The sequence below is a fragment of the Canis aureus genome, chromosome 20 (assembly GCF_053574225.1).
Source record: "Canis aureus isolate CA01 chromosome 20, VMU_Caureus_v.1.0, whole genome shotgun sequence".
NCBI classification, from domain to species: domain Eukaryota; kingdom Metazoa; phylum Chordata; class Mammalia; order Carnivora; family Canidae; genus Canis; species Canis aureus.
The window spans coordinates 19,743,040-19,769,722 of record NC_135630.1 but is presented as its reverse complement, the minus strand read 5'-3'; the positions used below and the strand labels follow the sequence as shown (position 1 = coordinate 19,769,722).

Genomic DNA, 26,683 nt, shown 5'->3' with positions numbered 1-26,683 from the left:
AACCTGGGAGCAACCTGTTGTGTTCGTAGACATTTGATTCAACAGCCCTCCCATCAACTTTGGAAGTACCTAACTCCGTGTATTAATCAATTATCTGTATTAAACCTCTTCTTTCTTGAAAGTGTTTTGTTATTATGGTCAAACTTTGAGTAATAATAGTTACATGCAAATGAATGTTCATTTTGAGAGATTTTTGCCTTTATTCTAATGAGATGGCATTGCTCAAAATAATTTTTAGTAGGATGGCCTAAATAAGTGTCTCAATCTTTGAAGAACCTTGATTGGAGTGCCAAAATTCCATCCTTTGAGGATCGATTTGATTTTTGGAAACAGCAAGAAGCTGCTTGAATTAAGGTGGTAGGTAAGGTAAATCATTATGATTTGAATTATGTCGCCCCCCTTACAAATTTATATGTTAAAGTCCTAACCCCAAGTATCTCAAAATGTAACAGTATTGAGAGATAAGACCTTTAAAGAGGTAATTAAGTTAAAATAAGTTTATTGAGGTGGATCTAATCCAACAGGACTGGTGTCCTTGTAAGAAGAGATTTGGAAACAGACACATACAGAAGGAAGACCCTGTTAAGGGAGGAGGGACAGTCAGTCATCCACAAGCCAAAAGAGAGAATCCTCAGGATATACCTACCCTGCCAATACCCTGATCTCAGGTTGGTAACCTCAAGAACTGTGAGAAAATTAATTCCTGTTGTTAAGTCACCCACTGTGTGGTATTTGTTATGGCAGCTCTAGCAAACCAATTCAGTCATCAGCAGAATAATACTATTTTGGATGCAAAATATATGTGACTAGAAGATGTTAAACTTCATTCTAAAAAGAGTCTCTTAAGACGTCTCTAAGGATAATTTTAAGAGGAGTCTATAGGTATGTATTAAGGAAAGACCAGAATATATATGTAAATTTCCCAAGGAGAATTCTTTCATCAGGAATGACGTTCATTTAAATACCATTACACGAAATGTATTTTAAAGTCCTATTTATGCACCGTAAGTTTGAAGCAAATATACATATAAGTAAGATTTACATATATATCTATAGATGGACGGATAGGCAGATATACATATAATATATATTGTCGTATCACCATTCATGGAATACACAGACAAGGATTAAACCAACATTTTTAAATTAGCTAATCACATTAGGGAACCAGGAAAAAGATTGGATAGAATGCTGCAAGCTGCTCCGTGATTGCAAAAAATGTAAATTGAAGGGTCACAGCTATCGTATTTCATTTTGTGATGCAAAAAATGTGTATATCCAGTATGCCATTTGATACTACACTAAAAACAGACTATTGAAAATACATTGTTCTGCACACCTGAGTAGCTCAGTCAGCTAAGCATCTGCCTTGGGCTCGGGTCCTGATCCCCAGGGTCCTAGAATGGAGTCCTGGGTGGGTCTCCCTCCTCAACAGGGAGTCAGCTTCTCTTTCTCCCTCTGCCCCTCCCCCCTGCTTGTGCATGTGCTCTCTCTCGCTCTCTCTCAAATAAATAAAACCTTAAAAAAAAAAAAAAAGAAATACAGTGTTCTGACCATGTATGTTCTTACAAAGAAAAAGCAGGGAATTTGATCTTTGTAAGGTATGGGATTTTGTCAGCATTGCAATTTGTGAGATATATCTTTAAGACAAAATAGATAATCCGACAAATCTATCAAGTACAAAAGAGTGAAAAATAACTAATACTCTGGCACAATTCAAAATCAATCTAATCAGGAATGCCTGGGTGGCTCAGTGGTTGAGCCTCTGCCTTCAAGGGCATGATCCCGGAGTCCCAGTATCTGATTCCCTGCATGGAGCCTGCTTCTCCCTCTGCCTATTCTCTGCCTCTGTGTGTGTGTGTGTGTGTCTCATGAATAAATAAATAAATCTTTAAAAAACCCCACCCCCCAAAAAAAAACCCCACAAAATCAATCTAATCATTGTTGCTAGATTTCTTATATATAAATTATAGTTGGTCTTCCCTTTGTGGCTTCCATTTAAATATTATTTTCAGAAGTACTATATTTGCATGATTCCAAAAAAATATAGAAAGGCATGCAAAGCTTTTCTACCATCACTGTGCCACCTCACTCTTGTCCCCACCTTGGGAAGTCACTCTCCGGAGTTTCTAATTCTCCTTCCATAATTTCTCATTACATATACAGATGTATATATGGAATTCTTAATATAAAAGGAACATGTTATAAACAGTTCAAGAGAGTTACTTTTCAGTACATAATCTCTCTTTTATTTTTTAATCTTTTATCTTGCTGACTTGTATTTTATTGAAATTGATGTTCTTTACAGAAATAACTTGGCATTGTTTTATTTTTATTTTTAAAATTTATTAATGGACAGCATTATATTAGCTTCAGGTATATAATATAATGATCCTACAATTCAATACATTATTCATTGTTCATCACAATAAATGTACTGTTTTTTAAATAGTCATTTTATTTTAATAATCTCTTTTATAGGTATATCTTATATACCTCATACCATATCTAATCAATGATCTATTGCTAAAAATGTGTACTTTTTCTAGTCTTTTTCTATTATCAATAAAGTTTCAAAGAGTAACCTTTAATAATTGGCATTTATAGAGTGGAAGAATATCTATAGATTAAATTTCAAAAAATAAAATTGTTTACAAAATATATATATTTATATATCACATATATATATATGTGAGTGTGTGCATGTATATGTATATTCTTTTGTTTTTCAATACATGAACTCCTGTAACACCACACCAGGGACCCAAAATTCAACTGTATAAAATGTCAGTGTTGTGTTTTTGCAAGTTAATGTAAACCAGGATTTTTCAGTCTTTCAGCAAAAAAAACAAAAAGTGTTTCCATGTAATTGTTTTGTATATGTGGAAAACAGAAGAATTATCACAAAAAAGCAGGCAATTATACAGTAGTCTTCTTATCCATGGTTTTGCTTCCCACAGTTTTAGTTACCCATGGTCAACTATGGGTCCAGAAGCAGATGACCCTCCTTCTGACACATTGTCACAAGGTCGATAGTAGCCCAATGCTACATCACAATGCCTACCCATTCACCCTACTTCATCTCATCACATAGGAATTTTATCATCTTACATCATTGCAAAAGAAAGGTGAATACAGTACAGTAAGATTTTTGAAGGATAGGGAGGGAGAGAGGGACCACATTCACACAACTCTTATTACAACATATTATTTTAATTGTTCTATTTTATTATTAGCTATTGCTGTTAATTTCTTACCATGCCTAATTTATAAATTAAATTTTATCATAGCTATTTATATATAGGAAAAAAACATAATATTTATAGGGTTTGGTATTATCTGAAGATTCAGGCATTTACTGGAGTCTTGGAATGTATCCCCCATGGATAAGAAAGCACTACTGAACTTCCCTGTGATAGTCCCAAGTGCCTATCAGACTTTCAATTCCTAATCTCACCCTATTCCCCAAGCAGGGAAGAATATATAGTCGACTCTCACTTGAGAGCCAATGGCCAACATCATTATGTTTCATTCCACATAATATCACAGATGATACAGAAGGAGGTTACTTCATTGTCAAATTGCCATTTGTTGGGCTGTACAACTTTATTCTTCAATCATCCATGAAAGTTCACATTTTCCTAGTTTTGCCAACTAAGTTGCAAATACATTTTAACACATTCTGAGTATTGTACCAAAGAGAAGAATAGAGAATTTGGTGAATTTATCTGTATCTAAGTTTAAATGTAACAGGACTTGCTAGCGGTATATAATGATTAGCCTTTATTTTAGATTATTGTTGGCCTATGCTGCATCTCTCCACCTTCCCTTTGTAAAACACTACTTGATGAAGTAACTATGTGACCTTATACCCCACCAGACACAGAAATTTCCAATGAAGACAGCTAGGTCTCTGCTCCAATGTAGTTAATCGAAAAGTCCCTCAAGTCTTAGGTGTTAGTGATGGCAAAACCCCATATTAGGTCATCCAGATCATCCCTTGGCAAGACTCATTTCAGCAGTATTTGATGTTTGCTTTTCTACTTGGTCCAGTCCTACTGACTTCAACATTTTAACATTTAAAAGGCACACTGGGGAATCCCAAAATTTTTTTCTCAAAGCAAATCAGCAGATTATAAAATCTTGAAAAATGTAGGAACCCTATTTTTCTAAATCTCAAGAGACAAAAATGTTCTGTTTCAAGGAAAGTAAAATGTTTATGTTTCTCCTAGAGACTTCAATTGAATATGTTTAATCACTGAATATTTTGGGTACTAATAATAATAACTGTTACTTGTTACGTATATGTATTAATTAACATCAATATTCTGGAAATTATTGTGTTGACAAACCTATCTGAAATGGCCCTTTTGGTGTCACATAGAGAAAATGATCAACACAGCTAGAAAGGAGCAATGAGACCGAAGCTCTTGCTTTCAAGGCAGAGCACTGAACTTCTGGAACAGTGAACACACAATAGCAGTAACACTCCCAGAGATCCCAGACCCACCAGCAAGTCAATGCTGTAAAATAATCAGACAGGCTAGAGGTTGACTCTGAATCCCTAAGAAAGCTGAAAACCCTGACCACCCAGTTTTTATTAGTGCTGATACTATACAAAAGGCACATGGAAATTAAGTCTGAACTCAGAAACTCTGCATTTATATCTACAACTTATAGCAATAAAAGCTGCTCTTTTATTAGAGTCTTTTCTTACTCTAACTTAATGATCCTACTTAATGATTTAGGACTAGATATGTGAAACATACATAATATCACTTTAAGATTTCTGCTTCTGATAATGACTGAGTAGTGTGCTGCAGACTAATCTTCTGCCAAGAGTAACTAGAAAAACTGGAAAGTATTTTAAATCTGTTTGGAAGTACTGGACCACTACTAATGCAGTAGCAATTTGAGGGGCCATGATTATGGGGGAGTGGGGAAGGAAAGCTCAGAGATGTTGAGGCTGACATTTTGGTCCATTCTAAACAGTTTTCATATGCCCTTTGGTAAAAATATATATGCATTTCTCAAAAGTTTATAACTAGGATTAGGATGATGTGTCACAGGGTATTTATATCTTCATTTTGGTAGACAGTGCCAAAGTTTTCAAAAACAGTTGTATAAATTTATACTCCTACCAGCAATGTAAGAGAGTTTTGTTTGCTCTATACTCATCTAACATTTGGCACTTAGACACTTGTATTTATCAAAAGAAAACATTAAGAGAGTGAAAACAACAAAAGAATGGAAGAAGATGGTTGCAATGCATATGTCTGATGAAAAACTTGCACACAGAATGTAAGGAATAAGCAATTCTTATAAATTAACAAAACAAACAATTTTTTAAAAAGGTACAAAAGACTTGAATAGGCAGTTCATAGAATACAATATCTAAATTGATATTTTTCATATCAAAATGTGCTCAATTTCATATCCAATCAGAGAAATGCAAATGAAATCCACAGTAAGATATCTCCACACACATAGCAGAATTCTTACTATTAGATAAATGAAAAAATACCAAGTTTTTGTTAAAAGAGTAAGTATATCTTCAAAATGAGGATGTTTAAACTCTAATGTATTATTTCACTAGCCAAATATGGGGCATTTCTCAGCATTAGAAAAGAATACTGACAATAGCATATCACAACATATTTTTTTAAAATCCATGAATCTATTAAATGACAGAGAAATGGTAAGAATGAGTTCAATGAAGGAGCATCAAAGCATGTAATGCCATTCAATGAATATTGGGGAACAGAATACAATTTCAACATACCATCCTATAGATAATGAATTGCATTTACAATTGAAAGTGCTAGCAAGCACTGTTTTAACCAAGTAATCAAAAAAATGGAATGAAAGAGTATCGATGTAATACAAGAGGTATACAGTATTACATAATTGTTGCAAAATTCTGGACAAAACTCTTTAATCTAAATATAATCATTAGGATACAATTCATTCAATTCATTAAATCCAAAATATAAGAAAGACATCTAACTTTTTTAAATGACAAAGTCATACAAAAGACATACAAATATAGATCACTGTTCCAAACTAAAGGAGTAGGTACATAAAACCAAATGCAATGTATCAATACTGGCTATATTCTAAATGGAACATTTTTGGAAAAATCACAGGAACTGTAGAATGGACTATATTTTAAACTATGTTATTGAATCGATGCTAAAGATAATAAATATTCTTGGTTATATCAATGCTATAGTTACGAAGGAGAATGCCCTTGTTCTTAGGATATGCAAGTTAAAATATTCAGAGAAATGTCATGATATCTGCAAATTACTTTCAAATGGTTCAGCAAGAAGAATAAAAGCATAGGCAGAGAGAGAGGCAGACAGTCCAACAGACAAATATCAGTAGAGAAAGAAAGTAAATGCAACAAAATGTTAAAAATAGGTCAACCCTAGGTGAAAGATATATTTTGTTGTGCTATTTTCGAATTTTCTCTAGGTCTGAATATTTTCAAAATAAAGTTGGAGAAGAAAAGAGGGGAAGGACATATAGATAGCAACAGCACCAAAACCTTTTAAGAGGATTCAGTACCAGAAGAGACGTAATAAAGTAAATATTAAACGAAGTTCTTCAATTAGAAGAAAAATGAATCACAGTTGGAAGTGCAGAGATGAAGAAAGGAATATAAAACGATAAAAAGTATAGATATTTGGTAGTTACAAATGAATACAGTCATGTAAAACCATGATAGTAATAAGTTGTGGAACGGGAATTATTAGAGAGACTTAAAATACAAGAAAGGAATAAAATAAAAGGCAGGAGGTGAAAATGGACTTCAAATGTTCTAAGGTCCTCACATTGCCCAAAAACTTAATTCATATAAGTCACAGTGTTTCTTGTACACTCATTGGCAACAACAAAAAGAATAACTAGAGAGTGTATAATGCTCAGCCAAATGAAGAGGAAAGAATGGAATAACATCAACAACAACAATAAATACTTAATCCAAAAAGAAGGAGAAAAGGAGAGAAAAAATAACATAGACCAGATGGGGCTAATAGAAAACAAATAATTACATGGTAGGTTTAAAACCACATATTTTAAATGTAAACAGTTTAAGGACTCCAAATAAAAAGCCAAGATTGTCAGTCTGGATAACATCAGTTCTAGGAAGTCCTATATAGAAAATCAAAGCCTAATTTACAGACCTTTCCTGTAGTAGTCAGAACACCAATGAGAAAAAGGAAATAGATGGTCAGAAGAGAAAGCGATAATGTGGTGTTTAATATTTCTTATAACAGATTTTCCAATGGCATTTTTACAATTTATAACTTTCTAAAATAGTGAATATGTCTGTTTACAAGTCATCAGTTGTAATAAAAAACAGGACAATTTATTTCAATCTCTATTTTGTGAATTTAGAAATGGCACACACTCTTCTGCAGAGTGTCTGAGGTCTTCAGATAGAAATCTAGGGAGATTGGGACACCTGGGTGGCTCAGCCTTGAGCATCTGCCTTTGGCTCAGGTCATGATCCCAGGGTCCTGGGATTGAGTCCCACATCAGGTTCCCTGCAGGGAGCCTGCTTCTCCCTTGGCCTATGTATTTGCCTCTCTCTCAGTGTTTCTCATGAACATATAAATAAGATATTAAAAAAAAAAAAAACTAGAGAGATTTTTAAAAAACATGAAATAAACAACAGGTTTTACTTGAAATGCTCAATAGTTTTAATACTTTTAAACTGATAACATACTGGTTATATTTAAATAGTACAAAAATGGCAAAGTTTAATAAAATATATCCCTTGAAAATACACTTTGTTGTTTTAAAATAAATATCGTAGCTAATTATAAAAAAATTTTGAAATGGAAACTTCTATGACTATTAGTTAACTCATAGATGATCATTCATACTTTGTATTTGTTGCAGAAAAAAAATCAGATATTCTTAGATTCTGAGTAAGAACAAGTTTTCTGTATTAAAAATGTAATAATATCCCAGATGAACTCTTTGAAATTTCAATGGTACTATGTAGAGAAAATATTAGTAATTTTCACTTAAACATAGCAGAGAAAATTCTACCTTGTTAACAAGAAGACCAAGAGCCCAAAACAAACTTAAAGTAATAAGTTTTCTTTTTAGTCAATAGTATTTTGAATCAAATTTTCCATTTTCCTATTTCCTTGATTTCTTTGTTACAATTTAGTATGCTTTGTGAGCACTGCTCATCTAGAAAATTGCTCTTAAAGTAGAATAGGAAATAATGTAATCCAGAATAAAACTGCTACTGACTACAATTCCACATTTTCTATTATAGCTGTACATATAAAATGAAGTTTTAAAACTATTTTTAGAAACTGTGACCTTGGAGATAAATCATGAAGAATTATTTTTTTTTTATGAAGAATTATTTTATCTCAAAGATTCCAGAGTTATTCTAACATTCATGTGACAAAAAGTACATCTTTTATTTCAAACCATTTTCTTATAAATTTTATTTTTAAGTAAACTTTATGCCCAAAGTGGGGCTTGAACTCACCACTCCTAGATCAAGAGTTACATGCTCTACCAACTGAGCCAGCCAAGCACCCCCACTACATTTTAAAACTTTACATTTAAATCACCATAAATTAGAAGGCATCAGGAATTAAAATATAATCTTTGGTCTTGCTTTCAAATTAGGCAAGCTATTACCTACTCAGTTACATATGGGCCTACAATGACTAGAACTACACTTTTCTTATAATTATGATAATGATAAAAATTAGTTTTAAGTAATAGACAATTTTCAGAGTGTTTCTTACTATTTTATTTGGTCCTCACAACCAAGGAAGGACTATGAAGGAATAAAAGGACAATTCCCATCATGTTACAGATAAAGAAATAAAGCTCTAAGAAATTTAAGTAAGCCTAAGTTAGATGATTATTGATAGATTAACTTGAAGTCAGAAAAATTATGTATTCAGTATCCAACATATATTAAGTACTTCCAGTGTTCAAGCTCTCTTTATTCACTGTTTGGAAATACTTCTTATTGCCCTATGTTTTATTGTTGCCTTATTGATGGTAATGGTAATGGTAGAGTATAGTATGTGCATACACACATGTCCATGTAGGAAGAGAAAGGAGGGAAATAGGAGTCAGATAAAGATGATAAAACTAAAGACTACCTAAAGAAAGTATGTCACAAGACAAGAAATCCAATTATCATAGCCAAGAATAGACAGATCTTGAAGAAATAAAAGTAGCTAACTGGAAATCCAAGAAATTAGAAAGAAGGCCATTTATGTTTTTGCTAATAGAGTCCATTTTGCTAAAATATAAAAAAACAATATTTGAGGAAACCAAGAGAAATTTGCTACCAATAAAAATATTTTGTAGATAATCAATTGGTATTAATGGGAAATGCATAACCAAGGATTTTAACATCTTAAATGGAATATTAGATGGGATTTTTTAGGTAGATGTAAGTATATGACAAGCAGTTGTTTAAAAAGAAACACTGAAACCAACTTTGGAATACATTTCTACATTAAAATACTATTTTTCATACAACCTATTTATTCCCTAACAATGATAACATGAACACAATTAAAAGGTATAAGTAGATAGATCTTATATAGATAATCTTTTCTCTTTTTTTAAAAGATTTTATTTATTTATTTATTCATGACACACACACACACACACACACACACACACACACACAGGCAGAGACACAGGCAGAGGGAGAAGCAGGTTCCATGCAGAGAGCCTGATGTGGGACTCAATCCTGGGTCTCCAGGACCAGGCCCTGGGCTGAAGGTGGCGCTAAACCGCTGAGCCACCCTGGCTGCCCTAGATAATATTTCCAATTCCAATTCTCTTATAGTCTTCCAGTCTTCTTAATATGTTTCAATTCCATAATAAGCTCAATAAAAGATTCATGAAATTTTGACTATTTCTAAATTTCTCTGTGAAATTATCCCTCAGTTAACCTTGCATGTGGGCCAATGAAGTTAGGCCAAGAAAAGATTACTGAGACTACTGATGCTAATGCATTTGGTCTCTGTTATATAGACTGTTATTGTGAAAATGGATTGTTACCAGGAACTGAGTTCAATTTTGGAAGAGCCAGGTAATGGATTATATCATATACAATAGTGGTTCAAATAATCATTTTGCTACCATGATAAAAGGTAAAGAAGGTTATGCTTCATTTGCAGAAAAATTCAAAGGCATGGATAAAAATAATGATGAGGATAATATTAAAAATACCACCTACGTCATTTCTTTCACTAATTTTAGGCCCTATCAAATCAACCTAGCAACTCTGATAATCTCTTACCAAAAGGCTCCGTTAGGCCTCTCACAGCTTACTAAATGTTCCCTACTTGGTTTCTCCAACTCATAGCCCTAGATATATAACTAGGCTTCTTATTGGTGGTAACTTCTTTTTCTAATGTTAGTAGACTCATATAAGCTGTATAATATTTTTCCAGATCATACAGAATTATATAATTATCAATACCTTCAAGCTAACTGAGACTGAGCATTGTGTATATATCACATATCTTTCTAGATTTATATCTAAATTTAGGCTATAAGCAGATGTCATGCTAATAAATGATTTCTAATCAGAAAAAGTTTCTCTTTTTTTTTTTTTTAAGTTTCTCTTTTCTACATGTGGTCTTTGTCCAAAAGAAAAAGCAAGAAGATGGAGAGGGAAATATATATGGTAAGAAAGAAGAAAAACCATCATAAAGAATTACCCAGATGAAAGAAAATAAGAAATAATGGAAACTTCATCTACTAGAGTGCCAGATCTAGGGTTTTACCACATAGTATCCTGGGCATCTATTCTTTGTGTGTGAATATGTGTTGAATGAATATCAAATGGTATGTCATACCAAGAAACAAAGTGACTATTATTGAAGGACTTATGAGAAAAGGAAAAATATATATATTTATACATATTCATATTACATATATTCATTTACTTTACAATATCATCAATTGAGTTTATGTCAATGATGAACACCTAAATTAAAAAATACCATAATTATGTATATCATTACACATATCAGATTAAAATGCACATATTTCATTTGACTTACCACCAAAATGTGTCAAATGATGGTATGATCATGATCTACATGATATGTAGCATGGTATGATATGATATGGTATGTAGCATGATCTACAGTTTATAACTTTCTGTTATAGTTATGAATACACTCAATGTCCAAAATTCATTTGCTGGACTCTTTATGTTTTTATTTTTATTTGGTATTTTTGAGAATTTTTTCATTATGTATCAGTTTTAATTCACTTAAATTTAAGTAATCATTTGTTTTGTTTTGTTTCCTTCTTAGGGATACTCTATAGAATATGAAGTTAGTATACTAATTATTTAAATTTAAAAATATAATTGCTCCTTTCATTGATTTCAAAAATTTTGAAATCATATTATCAATCCCTACTTTACAAAGGAAAAGGATCTCAATCACAAAATACTAAAAAAAAAAAAAAAAACAGTAGAGTTCTAACTAATCAATGTAGAAAGAATGAACAAAATAGATATTCATCATTTGGTAACCATCATAGTAGTAACTGATAAACCTAAGGATTATCAATAGATGCTAAAACCAGTGGCTAGAAGTTTGATGAGACACAGTATATTAGGAAATATTGGAATAACACCCCCAACATATTAGTCTTCGGGAAAATAATGACTATACTGGAAAAAAAAAAAAGATTGATAGTAACTAGTGTAAGTAACAGAAGTTAATATCACAAGTCATAGGGCAAGCTGACATCATGTGTCTCCATCATTTCTGTGATGTTTCAGCCAAAAAGTATGGCCTGGGGAAACATCAGTGGGACACACGTTGAGATCACCTGGTAGAATTAAATGATTGCATTCCTCAAGACTATGAAGAATATGAGAGGCAAAGAAAGACTGAGGAGTAATGCAAAGAAAATTGATGAGACATGACAGCTAATTGCACCATCCCTTTCTGAATAAGATCCTGGACAAGTAAGGAAAAAGAGACATTAATAAGATAGTTGGTGAAACTGAATGACAATGTTATATCAATGCTGATTTCTTGATCGAGAGACCTGTATGATGACAACATAGGAAAATTTTGTTTTGGAGGAAGAAAGAGAGAACAATATGAAGTATTGTGTTAATTAGAGACTGTAGAACATGGGATAACTTTGGGAGAGGAATCTAGTTCTTTGGACCATCTGGAAAATTGAATGTAAATTTTATACTATTCTAAAACATAAAGAAGCAAATTAAAAATAATAAGTGAAAATAATAAAAATTCAACCATATGTTTTGTCCTGTGAGATTTAGAATATGATTACACCATTATTGATCAGGAGATTTGGCAAATAGGATAATGCCTTTGAATTTTGTTTCATATTTTTATCTTCCCCACACAGATGAAAAGGACATAATTTCTGCCATATATGTAATGCTCTTCAAAATTTGGCTCCAGAACACAGCGATTAGTTGGAAGGCCCTCTGGAACTTAAGGAAGAGTCAGGTCAACTCTCTCCCAAGATGGAACTCAGTAGAATGAAGCTGTCTGAAGCTAGTAGCTGAGTTCATTTGTTTATCAAACATTGGCTGACTGATGCCTGACCTCTTGGAACTAGCTGAGTCCCCCTGGCTGACTGGTTGGCTGAACTCCTGGTCCCTCTTCCCTCAACCCTCCCCACCAACTCCTGTTTCTGTCTTTGCTTTCTTCTGCTGGTTGGCTGCCCTCCCTGAGCCTACCAAGATGTTGCCAAAAGATTGAAAGTACTGGTAATGATAATAAAATTGACTCAGTACAGGCAGAGACCTCAGATAAAAACAAGAAAAACTCAGAGTGAAAAAGCATTACTGCACACAAATGTGTAGCAGTAAATCTTTTTGATTATGTGAACTAGTTGAACATGTTCCACTTACTACAAAGTAGGGGAGCAGTGGCATAATTTCATTATAAATCTTTTTGGCCAGTGGCATTATTACTGTCAACCTAGTAGTAAATTATCAAAATGTATAAGAGGAGAGGTAAGAAAAGATTTAAATGTAATTAAGTAGTTTCTAGGTCAAGGCACTAGGCTAGGCTTTTGAAAAATTCTTAGCCTTAAATCTGTATGTAGCGAGGGAACTAAGAGCCATAAGAGAAGCGCCCAAATTGCTCCCAGGATGCGTTAGACTATAAGGCCTGCACCTAGTTCCACACAACTTGGCAAACTTAACTCTCTTGAAAGAATCAATTTATGATACATTTCAGATTGGACAAAAATGTCGTTTTTGCTTCCCACCAGTGAATACTAGGGCACCTTTATCTTCAACGCTGAACAACCAATTAGTTATACCTTCTACTTCATGAGATTATCAATATGAGTGTGTGTGTGTGTGTGTGTGTGAGAGAGAGAGAGAGAGAGAGAGAATGCAAGTGGGAAGAGGGGCAGAGGGAGAGAGAATCTTAAACAGGCTGCACACTCCGTGTAGAATCCAACAAGGGCTTGATCCTGGGACTCTGAGATCATGACCTGAACTGAAGTCAAGAGTCAGTTCCTTAACCCACTGAGCCACCCAGTCACCCCCAAGATTATCGGTATTTTTTATATAATCCTTTAGTTATTCAGTGCCATATGACTATCCTTATTACTAGTATATATATGTATGAGTGTTTGTGATGGGGAGAGAATCAGGGTGTTCCACATAATTACTGACATACTATCTTGCCTACATAGATATTTCACAATTATTTTTTCTTAAAACCTTATGTAGTTGTTTATCTGTTGAAAGCACAAGTTGTGATAAAAATAGCAAATTAATTGATCATCCTTTCCTAATGGTATATTCACATTTTAAAAGTCTATTGGAAAACTCAGATTGAAATCATTCTAAATATTTGTGTTAAAATTAAAAGCAAAAATAAATAAATAAATAAATAAATAAATAAATAAATAAATAAATAAAATTAAAAGCAAACAAGTTCTTTTCAGATGGGGAATCACTTCAAATCAAAATATATCAGCTATATCAGCTACTTTCAGTGGAGACAATTCAGATACTTGTTTGGTAAACTGGTTCACTTAAGTGCCTCTAAGGATAAAAAAAAGAGAGACATCTTCTGAGATGGACTGTGAAAGTCAGGAGATTTCTTTGAAGTCACAAGTTTATATGTGAAGATTGTTAATAAGCTTTTCATTATATCTATAACATGTCAGTGATTAAAATTATTTACTGTTTTATAAAATTAACATTTTAGAAGACTGTCATGGTTACTAGTGCTTCTGCTACTGTACCGCATACTGTGCCACTAGCCAAGTTCATGCTCTACTTTGAAAAGAGAAGTTTTATATAAGAGTAGAGTTAAAATAAATAGGAAATATTTGAAAAGTTACTGTGATGTAGCATCTACCTAATCATATTACCTTTGGCTTCTGCATAGGGTTTTTTCCCTTTCATTGATTCATGCTAAGAAGGTCATAAAACTTGATTGTACAGTATGTGTTATATATGCATATGTATGACTTCTAGTAGTGAATTTGAGTTGATCAATCCAATTTTCCATCCAATCCAACATGTATCAGAGACTTGACTTTGCTAGATATAGAGAAAGCTAAATAATTCGGTTTGGAGCATGAAACAAAAATGATCTGTATTATCAGTATTGAGAATATTCTAAAAATCAATGCCCTTAGAATGAAGAATGACTTACTTCTTCCACAATTTTGTAGAAATCTTGTCTTTTTGGTATCATTAATAAATAGCGGGGGTGCCTGGGTGGCTCAGTCAGGCTGGTGTCCAAGTCTTGGTTTTGGCTCAAGGCATGATGTCAGGGTCATGAGATGCAATCCTGTGTGGGGCTTGCACTCAGCACAGGCTCTATTTTGGATTCTTTCCCTCTTCCTTCCCCTTCCTTCTCTGCACCACCCCACAATTAATTAATTAATTAATTAATTCTTAAAAATTATAAAAAGTAGATAAAGTCATCACTGAATGAAAAAAAATCATCCAAGAAGTCTGAGTGGAAGTCTAAACCAAACAGAAAATAGGTCAACCAAATAAGTTCAGAATTTAAAGCAGCAGCTTTCAGTACTGCTTTTATATATGACCATACTATACACAAATAGCCATTTTCAACAACCAGTTGTAAAACTGTTAACATAAGGAACCGAGCCAGGAGAAATAAAGTAATATATAGTCCAAAAAGCTGAAAGATGCAGCATTCCACAAGAGCCATTTCCAGTGATGTCTTAATTATTGCAAAACAAAGAAATGTCATTCTTAAGTTAGCACAGTGTTTCTAAAGTTATCAGTCAATACTTTATTATGTAAATTTCCTTACTTATCCTCAAAAAGGATACTGAATATTTTGGATAGCTAATACTTAAAATTGAGCAGTATGAGGCCAGGTTAAGGTAATAATTTGTGAGAAGAGTGGGAGACCCTCTTTCTATCCTGTTCAGGAGGGATGTACTACAGAACTCTTTAAATCAATCAAGACTATGAAAAGATAATGGGGGGAGAAGTATCTGCTTCACACTGCATTATAAAAATGCTATATGAGACAATATATTGAGTCATCACTCTAAAATGTCCCCAATAATTTATAGAGACATAGTGATGTGTTTATAAAAAAGGTTAGCTCCAGATGGGGATGAAGAAATGCTTGTTTAAACTGGAGAGATTTTGGAAGTTCTTGCCTATACCCAAATGAGTTTGCAAATGGCTTCAGTAAGGATGAAAGAATGAGCAAATTGGCAGGGCAAGATCTTTACAGAAGTAAGAAGGGTTTTATTATAGCCCAGAAAAAAGAAATGAAATGTTAGTGTTTGTCAGGAAATTAGATTTTTCAAAATGTTAACCATATGAGGTTTGATACATGCCCTATATTTTGATTTCTTAATATAATTCAATGTTATCCAACATTTTATTTATTTTTTAAAGATTTATTCATTTGAGAGAGAGAGGTATAAGAGGAGTAGAAGAAAGGAAGGAGTAAGAGAGTGAGAGAAAGAGAGAGAGAGAGAGAATGAATCTTAAGCAGGCTCTATGTCCAGCATGGAGTCTGCATAAGGCTCAATCCCAGACCCCAAGATCATGTATGACCTGAGCTAAGAATCAAGAGTTGGACGCTCAACTGGCTGAGCCACCCAGGTGCCCCAATGCTGTCCAATGTTTTAGCTATTTCTAGGAATGCTATGAAAGGGAAATACATATTGGACACCCTTTATGTCACTTCCTGGTTTAACACCTGATTTGCTAGTATTGTTTTACAAAGTACCATTCTTGAAAAGAATCAAAAGCCTAAGAAACTCTGAGTCTTATGTTTTTAAATCAGTCAAACACTTGTTAAGTCAAATGAATTTTCTTCTTATATTGTTTACTTTCGCAAAGATATTCAGTAATAGGAGATAGATGTCCTTGATGACAAAATATGGAATGACACCGGGGGGGAAAAAAAAGCAAAGTACAACAGTATTAGTATTCTTTTAGGCACAGAGTTCAATTTAAGCTAGTCTTTAGAAAAATAGAATAGATAGGATACGTATTTTTAAAAATATATGTGGAAATTCTGTGATACTGTAGCAGGAGTTTGTAAGATGTCATTCAGATTTCAGTTTCTACACCTTTCAAGCAGGTTTTCTTTTTTTTTTTTAAGATTTTTAAAATTTATTTATTCATGACAGACACACAGAGAGGGAGAGAGAGAGGCAGAGACACAGGCAGAGGGAGAAGCAGGCTCCATGCAGGGAGCCCGACGTGGGACTTGATCCCAGGTCTCCAAGATCTGGCCCTGAGCTGAAGGCGGCGCTAAACCTCTGAGCCACCTGGGCTGCCCCAAGCAGGTTTGCATTAGACAATGGGCAAGTAGTTTATTGAAACTCAAGATATATGATAGGTATATATTTACAGCTTTGCAACATTTGTGATAAAAATCAGTTTTATAAGTCACTTTCTCAACGGCTTAAAAAAAAGTCCCCTGGATTTGTAGCCCATCCATGAAACCCATAGTAGAAAATGAGCACCTTAAAAGAATGAGTTTATTTATTACCAGTAGAAAAATAAAAGAACAAAACTCATTTACTCTAGAGTCTAGAGTTCAAATAAACTTACACCCTGAGAATATTACCCTGGCCCACAAAAAGAATTTCTTCTGAACTTCATAAAGGAGGGGTCAGGTGGAACACAGTGTATCTGAATGTAAAGAAGATTACAAGTGTTGTGGGATGGTAGGTGGTATTCCAAAAATGTAAATCAAGGGGCCAAGAATGTGTTTTAAAATTTTAATAGTCCTAGGCTTTATAATAAATTTTTGTAGGGTGAGTGGGTTTTTTTTTTAATATATATGAGACTTTTCTCTTTAAAACCAGTCCCTGTAATTTAATACTTTATGGCTATAGACTATAAGTAGTAGGACTTAAAATTTAATTGATTATTTTTCATGTCCTTTGGGGAATATATTTTCAATTATTAACAATGTAAAATAGTGCCTACTCTTCCTCTCATTAACATGTTTCATCAAAAATGCAAAATGGAGACTCCTGTTAAAAGTCTAATGTGATAAACAAATTTTTCTTCCCAATTCTTTCCACAGTCAGAATTATGGGATTTTTTGAGCCTATTTAAAATGTAAATACTGAAATTAAATATATTAAGGTGCAAAGAGTTAACATTTATATCTTCATTAAAACCAAATTATTCCAATATTCTAAAGAAATCTTTTGGAGAACTTCTATATTACTCATAATATTATGCTTATAGAGATACATGACCTTCAATAATCCACTAAAATTTCTGCTCTTTATTATTCATATGAAAAACTAGAAGAGTATGCCATAATCATAAAAGTGCTTTGCAAAGAAAACAAAAAACAAAAATGCACTTTGTAAATATAAACCAATATGTAATTTGTTACTTTTAAAAATTATTTTTTAAAGTCATTTTTTATTTTTAAAAATACCCATTTAATCCAACTAGGTTCAAAACTTATAATCTTTGTTTAGTTCAAAATTTTATTAATGTTCATGTTCTGAGTTAATTCAAAACCAGTATACGCATATTTAATGCTGATTGGTTTAAGTTAAGCATCTATCCACAACTGCCAGATTTCAAATACCTAAAAAGCTAGTCTATTTATAAGATGAGTGATAAAATGAGATTTCTTTTGGTATGGGTTTATATTGTCCACTAAGGAAAAGAAGATAAAATATGTTAATATTACAGAGATCATGAATATGAAAGCAATGTCACTACCAAGTGTTATTTCTATATAAAGCTCTATAGTGGTGCCTATAATTTCATCTTGCTCCCTATTTCATTAAAATGGCATTTCTTCTTATTCCTTTATATATTTCCTTTGATCATCTTTATATTTTTTCTTCCCAGTAAAACTTCTTGTGGTTTGACTTTGTAGAATTCAGAAAATCTAAAAGTCAGATTAAAATTGTTAACTGAAAACAAAAACTAAAACAAACAAACTGTAATTTTAAGGATACAGATTCCATTTTATCCCATGGTAGCATTTGTCCATTAGAATTCATTATCACTGAAGCACTAAAATGCTTTTCTGCATTTTCTGAAGAACATGTCTAGAGATATGCATGTTAACCAGAGAGCTCTTTTCTCTTTTTTTCTTAGAATGAGTAGTCTAACTGATTGCTTTTTCTCAATGAACCCAAAACTGCCTGACTTATGACTCCAATTGCAACCAGTTCAAATAAACAATTTCTTGACTCCATAGGTTTATGGCTGAATCAGCGAAGGACACTGCATATAAGATTTATCATTTGTGGTAGTGTGTTTCTCCTGAATTTTTTTGTATTTCACATTAAGCAAACTGAGAGGGACTAATAATGCCATCATTCAGACTTGAGAATTGCATGATATAATAATGCAGAGTTCTGTTTTATTGTGTTGTGGTTTTGGCCCAGGTACTTAGTACGAGTGCACTCAAATATATAAAATCAAAATTTGAGTCTTGATAAGGAAAAATAAGATAGATGGTCAGGAAAATGTATTTGCTGTCAAAGCTTACTTAGATGGACTTTTAGAAAGGAATGGGAACACAAAGTTCTATGCAGATGTCATTCAAGAAACTTGAAACAGAATCAGCCACTGTATACTAAGAATAATTGATTCATTCCCTTATTTACTCATTGATTCATTTACTCAACATGTAAATTATTCAGTGCTAGCAAGTGCCTGGTTCTATGCTAGGCAATATACAAAGAAGTAAGAGATGCGTCTACTATACAGGAGCTTAAAATAATACAGGAGATCAATATTAAACAAATAATACTACAGGTAAGTATAAAATTACAATTGTGAGAAAGGCTGTGAGGGGAAATACTGGCTGCCATGAAAGAACACAGAGAGAAACATAAACAATGCACTTATTCTTTGGCTAACAGATCAAGGAGGCAGCATTTAAGCTAGGGCAGGACAGAATAGTAGAAGGTGATCAAAAACAGTAGAGGAGGAAGAAAGTCATATACAGATCAACTCTTTAAAAAGTCCTACAGTCATAAGAAGCTTGGAATCTTTAAGCAACCTTAGGAAGTGGAGTGGCATACTAATACCTAGGGCACAGGGTATGGGAGGTTGAAGGCACAGCAAAAAAATAAACCTAGAGAGAAAGAGAAAAATGCAGGGGTGGCAGACAGCAAATTACACACAACCCTGTTAAAGATTTTTAGTATTATCCTAAGAGTCACAAGTAACTATAGCCAGATTGTCATAGGGGATGAGGAAATTTACATTTGAACTAAATCATTTTGTTTGTTCAGCAGGGAATGAGTTAAAGACAGGAATTGTGAAGAAGAAGAAAGACTAACTAGAAAAAGGTTCTGGGGGCACTTGGCTGGCTCATTCAAAAGACCATTCAACTCTAGATCTCAGGGTTGTGAGTTCCAGCCCCACACTGGGGTAGAGATATTAAATATATGAATAAACTTGAAAGAAAGAAAGAAAGAAAGAAAGAAAGAAAGAAAGAAAGAAAGAAAGCAAGCTTCTGTAGTACTCAGGCAATAAGTAATAATGGCCAAGACTAATAATGTTAGCAGAAAGAACAAATTGAGATATATTATAGATGTAGACTTGTCAGGACTTGCTAACTTAATAGACATGAGGAAAAAGAGAAAATGGGGGGAAGATTGAATCTATCCCTGTATGAATGAAGGTATTTATTAAGATAGGAGATGTTGTAGGAGAAGCATATCTGAGGTAGAAGATCAACACTGAATTATTGAAGTTGCAATGAACTTAATCTATCTCTACAAAATTCGTATGTTGAAATCCTAATCCTCAAAGTGATATAAAGAAGTAGGGCCTTTGAGAGATAATTACAACATGAAGGTAGAGCCCTCCTGAAAGAGATTATTGCCCCTAAACAAAAGATCCAAGAGGGGAGGGAAAGGAGGGATGGGGTAACTGAGTGATGGACTTAAGGAGGGCATGTGACATAATGAGCACTGGATATTATATAAGACTGATGAATCACTGACCTCTACCTCTGAAGCTAATAATACATTATATGTTAGTCATTAAAAAAATAAAAGATTTCAAGAAAAAAAAGGGGGGGATCCAAGATAGTGCTCTCAACCCTTCTGCCATGTAAGAATAAGAAAAAATAGCAGTCTGCAACACTAGACCCTATGACGGCACCTTGACCTTGGATTTCTAGTCTTCAGATCTATGAGGAATAAATTTCTGTTGTTCATAAGCTACACAGTCTATGGCACTTTGTTACAGTAATCTGAATTGACTAAAGCAGAGATGTTCGTGAGATAATCGATTAGTGAATTAGGTAGAGGGTCAGTAGGATATGGTGTCTGGAAATCAAAAGAGAAATCTGTGCTGTTGTTGTAAATACACAAGTTGTGAAAACTATGACAGTGGATGTAATCACCAAAATTTTCCTCTAGAGGTAAGAGAGGGAACAAGCATGCTGTACCTGCTGTCACCCTGATTTTGACCCAGGGAAATTCATTCTGGATTTCTGACTTTCAGATCTGTACGATAATACATTTGTGTGGTTTTGAGCCACTAAACTTAGAGTAATTTATTGCAGCAGAAGTAGGAAATTAATACAATCCCAGTCACCATAAACACAACAAAAGGTTATTCCTTCTCTTTATCCTATAAGCAGAGGGAGGGTATGGGTGTGAGGAGGACAGATGGGACTATATGATAAACAACCACAAAAGATAAGGTTTATTGCCCATAAGATATAAAAACGTTTTGTAACTAACCATCCAACAGGAATTTAATCCTAATGTTTATTAAACTGACTACACACACAAAGACATATATACACACACCTTTCCACATTTTTTTTTAAAGATTTTATTTGTTTATTCATGAGAGACATGGGGGGGCGGGCAGAGACACAGGCAGAGGGAAAAGCAGGCTCCATGCTGGGATCCCGATGTGGAACTTGATCCCAGGACTCCAGGATCACGCCCTGGGCCAAAGGCAGGGGCTAAACCACTGAGCCATCCAGGGATCCCCCCTTTCCACCTATCTAAAAACATTCTGAACATTCTGTAACATCTTACCTGTTCTCTCATTAACTGATAAGTTGAATAAAATACTTTATATTTGTATTAGAGTTACGTGGTTTTTTTGTTTGTTTGCTTTTACTTTTTTTGAAAAGTAAATATTTTAACAGAAGAAAAGTTATTAAAGGAGTCTTGGGAAAAAGAACTACAGAAATAATAGCAGAGAGAGAATGGAGTTCTGGAAGCCAGAGGATAAGAACTACAGGAAGTGCTAATTGGGCAAATACAACAAGTCTTTTGAAGATGTAGATGATTGGGATATAACATAGGAAGAGGGAAGAAGTCAATAAGGATTAAAAAACTTAAATGGGACATCAGTGGGACATAAGGAAAAGGAGACAGAAGAACCAGTGATTCTTATAAGGATTTGGGTCATGATACAGAGAGAAAACAGATGGTGTAGCGAGTGAAGAAAGCAGAATTGTGAGAATTGAACTCTTTAGGGGAATAAGAAAAGAGCTATCAAGGAAGAAAAGACAAGAGCTCAAAATTACAGGGCATAGGAGAGGGAGAAGAATTGCTGAAGAAAAGTCTTAGAACATGCTTAAAGCACAGCTGAAGAAATTTCCTTGTGAAAGAGAAAGAAACTGTCTTCCACTTTAGCATAAAGAAAAGAAAGAGGTAAACTGGAGGTTTTAGAGTGATTGTACACCCAATAAAATTTCCTTATTAGCTACTGAAACAAAATTTGACCTAGCACAGTGGTAATACAAGGATTCACACTGAGAATGGGTGGGGATTTTAACAGAAAATATAACAAATACAAGGAAGGTGAATAAAATAACCACTTTAGTTAAATAACCACTAAGCATCACTGGGGAAGAAAACAGGTTGAAAATCTGTATTAAAATTAGACCAATCTGGTTATCTCTTTCTCATATTCTCAAATCTGCTCTTCAAAATCTCATAAACATACAATGTTCTTCAGCATCTACTTATTTCAAATATTCAAGGTCTGATGTTCACTTTTTTAGTTTTAGCTTTTGTTTTTTTACACTTTATTTTTTAAAGCAATTTTGGTTTACGGTATATTGAGTGAAAAAAGAGAGTTATATATTCCCTGACCCCACAGATGCATAGCCTCCCTCATAATAATATGTACTGTGGTGGATATATGGCATTATAAATTTGTCCAAATCCATAGAATCCACACCAAGAGTGAAACTTAATGGAAACCATAGGCTTTCGGAGATAATGATGTGTCAGTGTGTAGGTTCATTAATTGTAACAGAGGTTTTAGCTTTTTAAAGGCAAATTATTTCTACAATACTCTCTTATAGACAGATCATGAGACTCTGTCCCCACCTGCTCATCCCATACCTATTGAACCAAAAGCCTCAGGTTGGAGAGCCTGAGAAATACCAGATGCATCTTTGATAAAACAATTATAAGAAACCCATTCTGCCCCAACAGGATTTTGTGAGAGTCCCAAACTTCCTTGCCACATATCTTATAAAACCGAAAAGATATGCTGCAGTTATAAATTATTGGTTACCAGAGAAGTGTAAAAGAAAATTTGGTCAACCATAACAATGTCACTGCTACAGAGAGTCTCTGGGGTTCTTTAGCAAACAGTAGACAGAACTGCAGTCCTGGAGAGTCCTTAGTCCTAATTTCCTTTATCTTTACCTTGGGCTGTGGAATAAACTCACAGAGTCTACCCCTGTGATCCAGTATAAGCTGTAGTCATAGCAACGGCATTATGCTGAGTGAGAGAAGTCAAAGACAGGTACTGTATAATATCACTTATATGTGGAATTGAAAATGCCCAACTTGCAAAAACACAGAGTAAAATGGTGGTTACTAGGGGCTCTGGAGAGGAGGATAGGACAGATGTTTAAAGGTCTGAACTTACAAGAAATAGTAAATAAATAATAAGTTCTAGAGATCTAATGCACAGTATAGTGAATATATGCAAAATATTGTATTATTATCTTCAAGCTTGCTAAGAGACTAGAATTTAATTATTACAATCATTAAAAGAATTTTGCAACAAGAAGTGCTATTGTTACAATGGCAATCATATAATATATAAATGTATCAATCAACACATTGTACACCTTAAATTTACATACATTTCAATATTTTTTAAAAAAGAAAATGTTGGGAAACAATTACAAACAACATGTATGGATTTAAGTATAACAAATATTTTAAGATACTTTTATTACGTTTTTTTTTCTTTTTAATTTCTGAAATACCGCTTTTTTGTATATTTGGATTTGGAAAAACCTACAATAAGGACAAACAAACATACTTTCTCATGAAGTGCTGTGAAACTCTACTTCCATTTAGTCTATGCTATGATGTTTTATGGTATTTTTTCAGCTGTCATGTGATTCATCCATGGAAATCATTAGCATCTGAAACCTCTTACTGTCTGCAGTATTTTTCAGTTTGACTTCAAGATATTGAGTTACTTTTTAAGATAAATAGACCTACCTATGGTATCCCTCTACACAACACCTATTACCTACTTCACAATTTTAAAAAATACTACTTTAGCATGAACAACAGAAAATATGTAGGAAAAAAATAAGCAGGGTAGCTTTAAAGACTTTGTTTTATTTGATCTTCAAATTCTGAATTCTTACAAAAATAGCTTTAGTTTTAAAATATTAACATAAAGGGAAAGCCTGGGTGGCTCAGTGGTTTAGCACCGCCTTCAGCCCGGGGCCTGATCCTGGAGACCCGGGATCAAGTCCCACTTAGGGCTCCCAGCATGGAGCCTACTTAACCCTCTGCCTGTGTCTCTGCCCCTCTCTCTGTGTCTCTCATGAATAAATAAATAAAATATTTTTGAAAAATAATGTAAAAATGTAAATAAAACTATTTACAATCCAAATTGCACTATTAGAAATTATATCAATTTATTTTAAATTACAATTACAAAAAAATTAAATACTATCCACATGTGTAGATAATTATCAATAAGAAACACCATTTCCTCAAGGATAAGGAAACCAGGGTTTGGTAGTCTAAATTTCTAACCCATTTCTGTAGCCATAGTTTCCCCTATGTGATAACGAAGGCACATACACATTTTAGAGGATACATCAATCCAATTTACAAATGTAACCAACTAAGTCTTTGGTCCCAAGCTTCTGTGCTCTCTCCTCCCCTGCTGAACTAGCATGCTGGCATACTGATTTGGTGAGAAGTCTCCATGTTTTTCATATGTCATAATAAGATAGTAATAGCTAAGAATTATAATATTGCCTATAAGCCAGACCCTGCTTTAGGCACTCTTCATGAATTAATCTAAATTTCACAAAACTTTAAGATGCCCATTTTTCAGATGATAAAAATAAGGCACACTGGGGAATAGTAACTTGCCCGGGGTCACCCTCCTATGTGATAGAGCTAGGATTTGGATCCAGGCAGTTTAATTCCAGAGATCATATTCTTAACCACTACACTCCACTGTTTCTCTCAAGGTGGTAAGAAAGCTTATGAGAGGAAAAGACACAAAGCAATTCAAAGAAGTGTCAAGAATGCATTTATAATAGGGAAAAGAGTACTTGGAACTCACAGCTCTTTCCTTGAAAAAACCCTACCATAGTCCAATTATAGCATAGTAGACCTTCTACTCTTTGGGAATCTAGGCTCTTCAAGATTACTCATGAGCATCAGACCAAAATAACAATGTTACTAATAATGCAGTGTCATCTTAGGATGCCCATAGCCTCTACACAATTTGGCACTTGATAAGGCCAATACTTGAGTAGCTATGGAAATCGAAGTCTACATGTTATTGTCCTATCACATCAATATCAATTAGAAATTTAGATATTTTTTAACAGAAAAATATTCACAAGATTCTGATTTACTATCAGTGTATAAATAGGCATTTGCAAAGCTAGCTATGTGAATTTCTTTTTTTTTTTTTTTGCTATGTGAATTTCTTAAAAACTTTTATGTTCTCAATAATAAAAATCAGTTTGATTTTTCCATTAGAAAAAAATCACTGCCCTAACTTAATTTGCTTATTTTGCTAAACTAGTGAACATTTTTGTTTGATTTTTGTTCATTTGTAATTCTCATTTAGTGAATTTACACTTGCTCTTCACTCATTTTTATATTATATAGTCATACTTTTCTTATTAATAAGATCCCTAATTTACTAATGTCATTAGCTCTGTGTTTATCAATTACCTTTTTAACTTGAAGTATGGTAATTAGCTATATTATATTCTAACATTTTTATGTACTCAAATTTGTGAATTTTTTTTTTTTTTAGGTATCGGGTCTTAGAAAATCTCTGAATATATAAATATTCAGTTATATTTTGTTCCAGTACATTTTAAGTTCAGTTTTTCCATATAAATATTTAACTCATCTGGAATTCGGTGTAAGGTGTGAGGTTGTTTCCAATTGGCTTCAATACCATTTATTCAATTATCCATTCTTTCCTCACTAGTTTGAAATGTCATCTCTATCATATACTAATATTCCAAATATAGCTGTTCTGCTTCTGCATTTGTCTTGTTTCACAGATCTCTCTGTCTAGTCTGGCACAACCCTACTGAATATGATTTTTATAGTTTAATAGTACATTTTACAATCTGCTGGGGGCATTGTTCTTCTTTCAAAATAAAAGTTCTGGCTATTCATTAGCTGTTTTTCCAGATAAACTTTAGAATTATTTGACAAGTTCCAAAAAAGTCCCACTGGGAGTTTGATTAGAAATGTGCTAAGTTTATAGGTTAGCTTGGAGCGAGTTGACTTTTTCCTCTCCAGAAACATCTCTCCCACCACTTATTCAAAATTTTTTTCTATTCCCCTCAGTAAAATATGGTTATTTTCTTCAAATAGGCATGCATATTTCTTACTAAATTTATCCATATATAACATATATATTACTATTCTTAGGGAACTATTTTCCTAATATATTTCCTAACTCTATGTTATATATTTTATAATAGATGTGTTAAAATGGAAAGAATACACATTCTCAGTAGCGCTTATATCTATTCTTGTCTCTGTTCTTTTTTTTATGATGCACCAAATTCGTATCTTTCTTTTTAAATTTTTTAATAAATTTATTTTTTATTGATTTTCAATTTGCCAACATATAGAATAACACTTAATGCTCATTCCATTAAGTGCCCAACTCAGTGCCTGTCACCCAGTCACCCCCATC

General features: G+C 33.4%; 1 long non-coding RNA gene across 14 annotated transcripts in view; it reads right to left on the bottom strand.

The window, feature by feature from the left end:
- LOC144291523 (uncharacterized) overlaps window positions 1-26,683 on the bottom strand; it is a 777,143-nt gene that overhangs the window by 609,477 nt on the left and 140,983 nt on the right. The window lies entirely within an intron of this gene.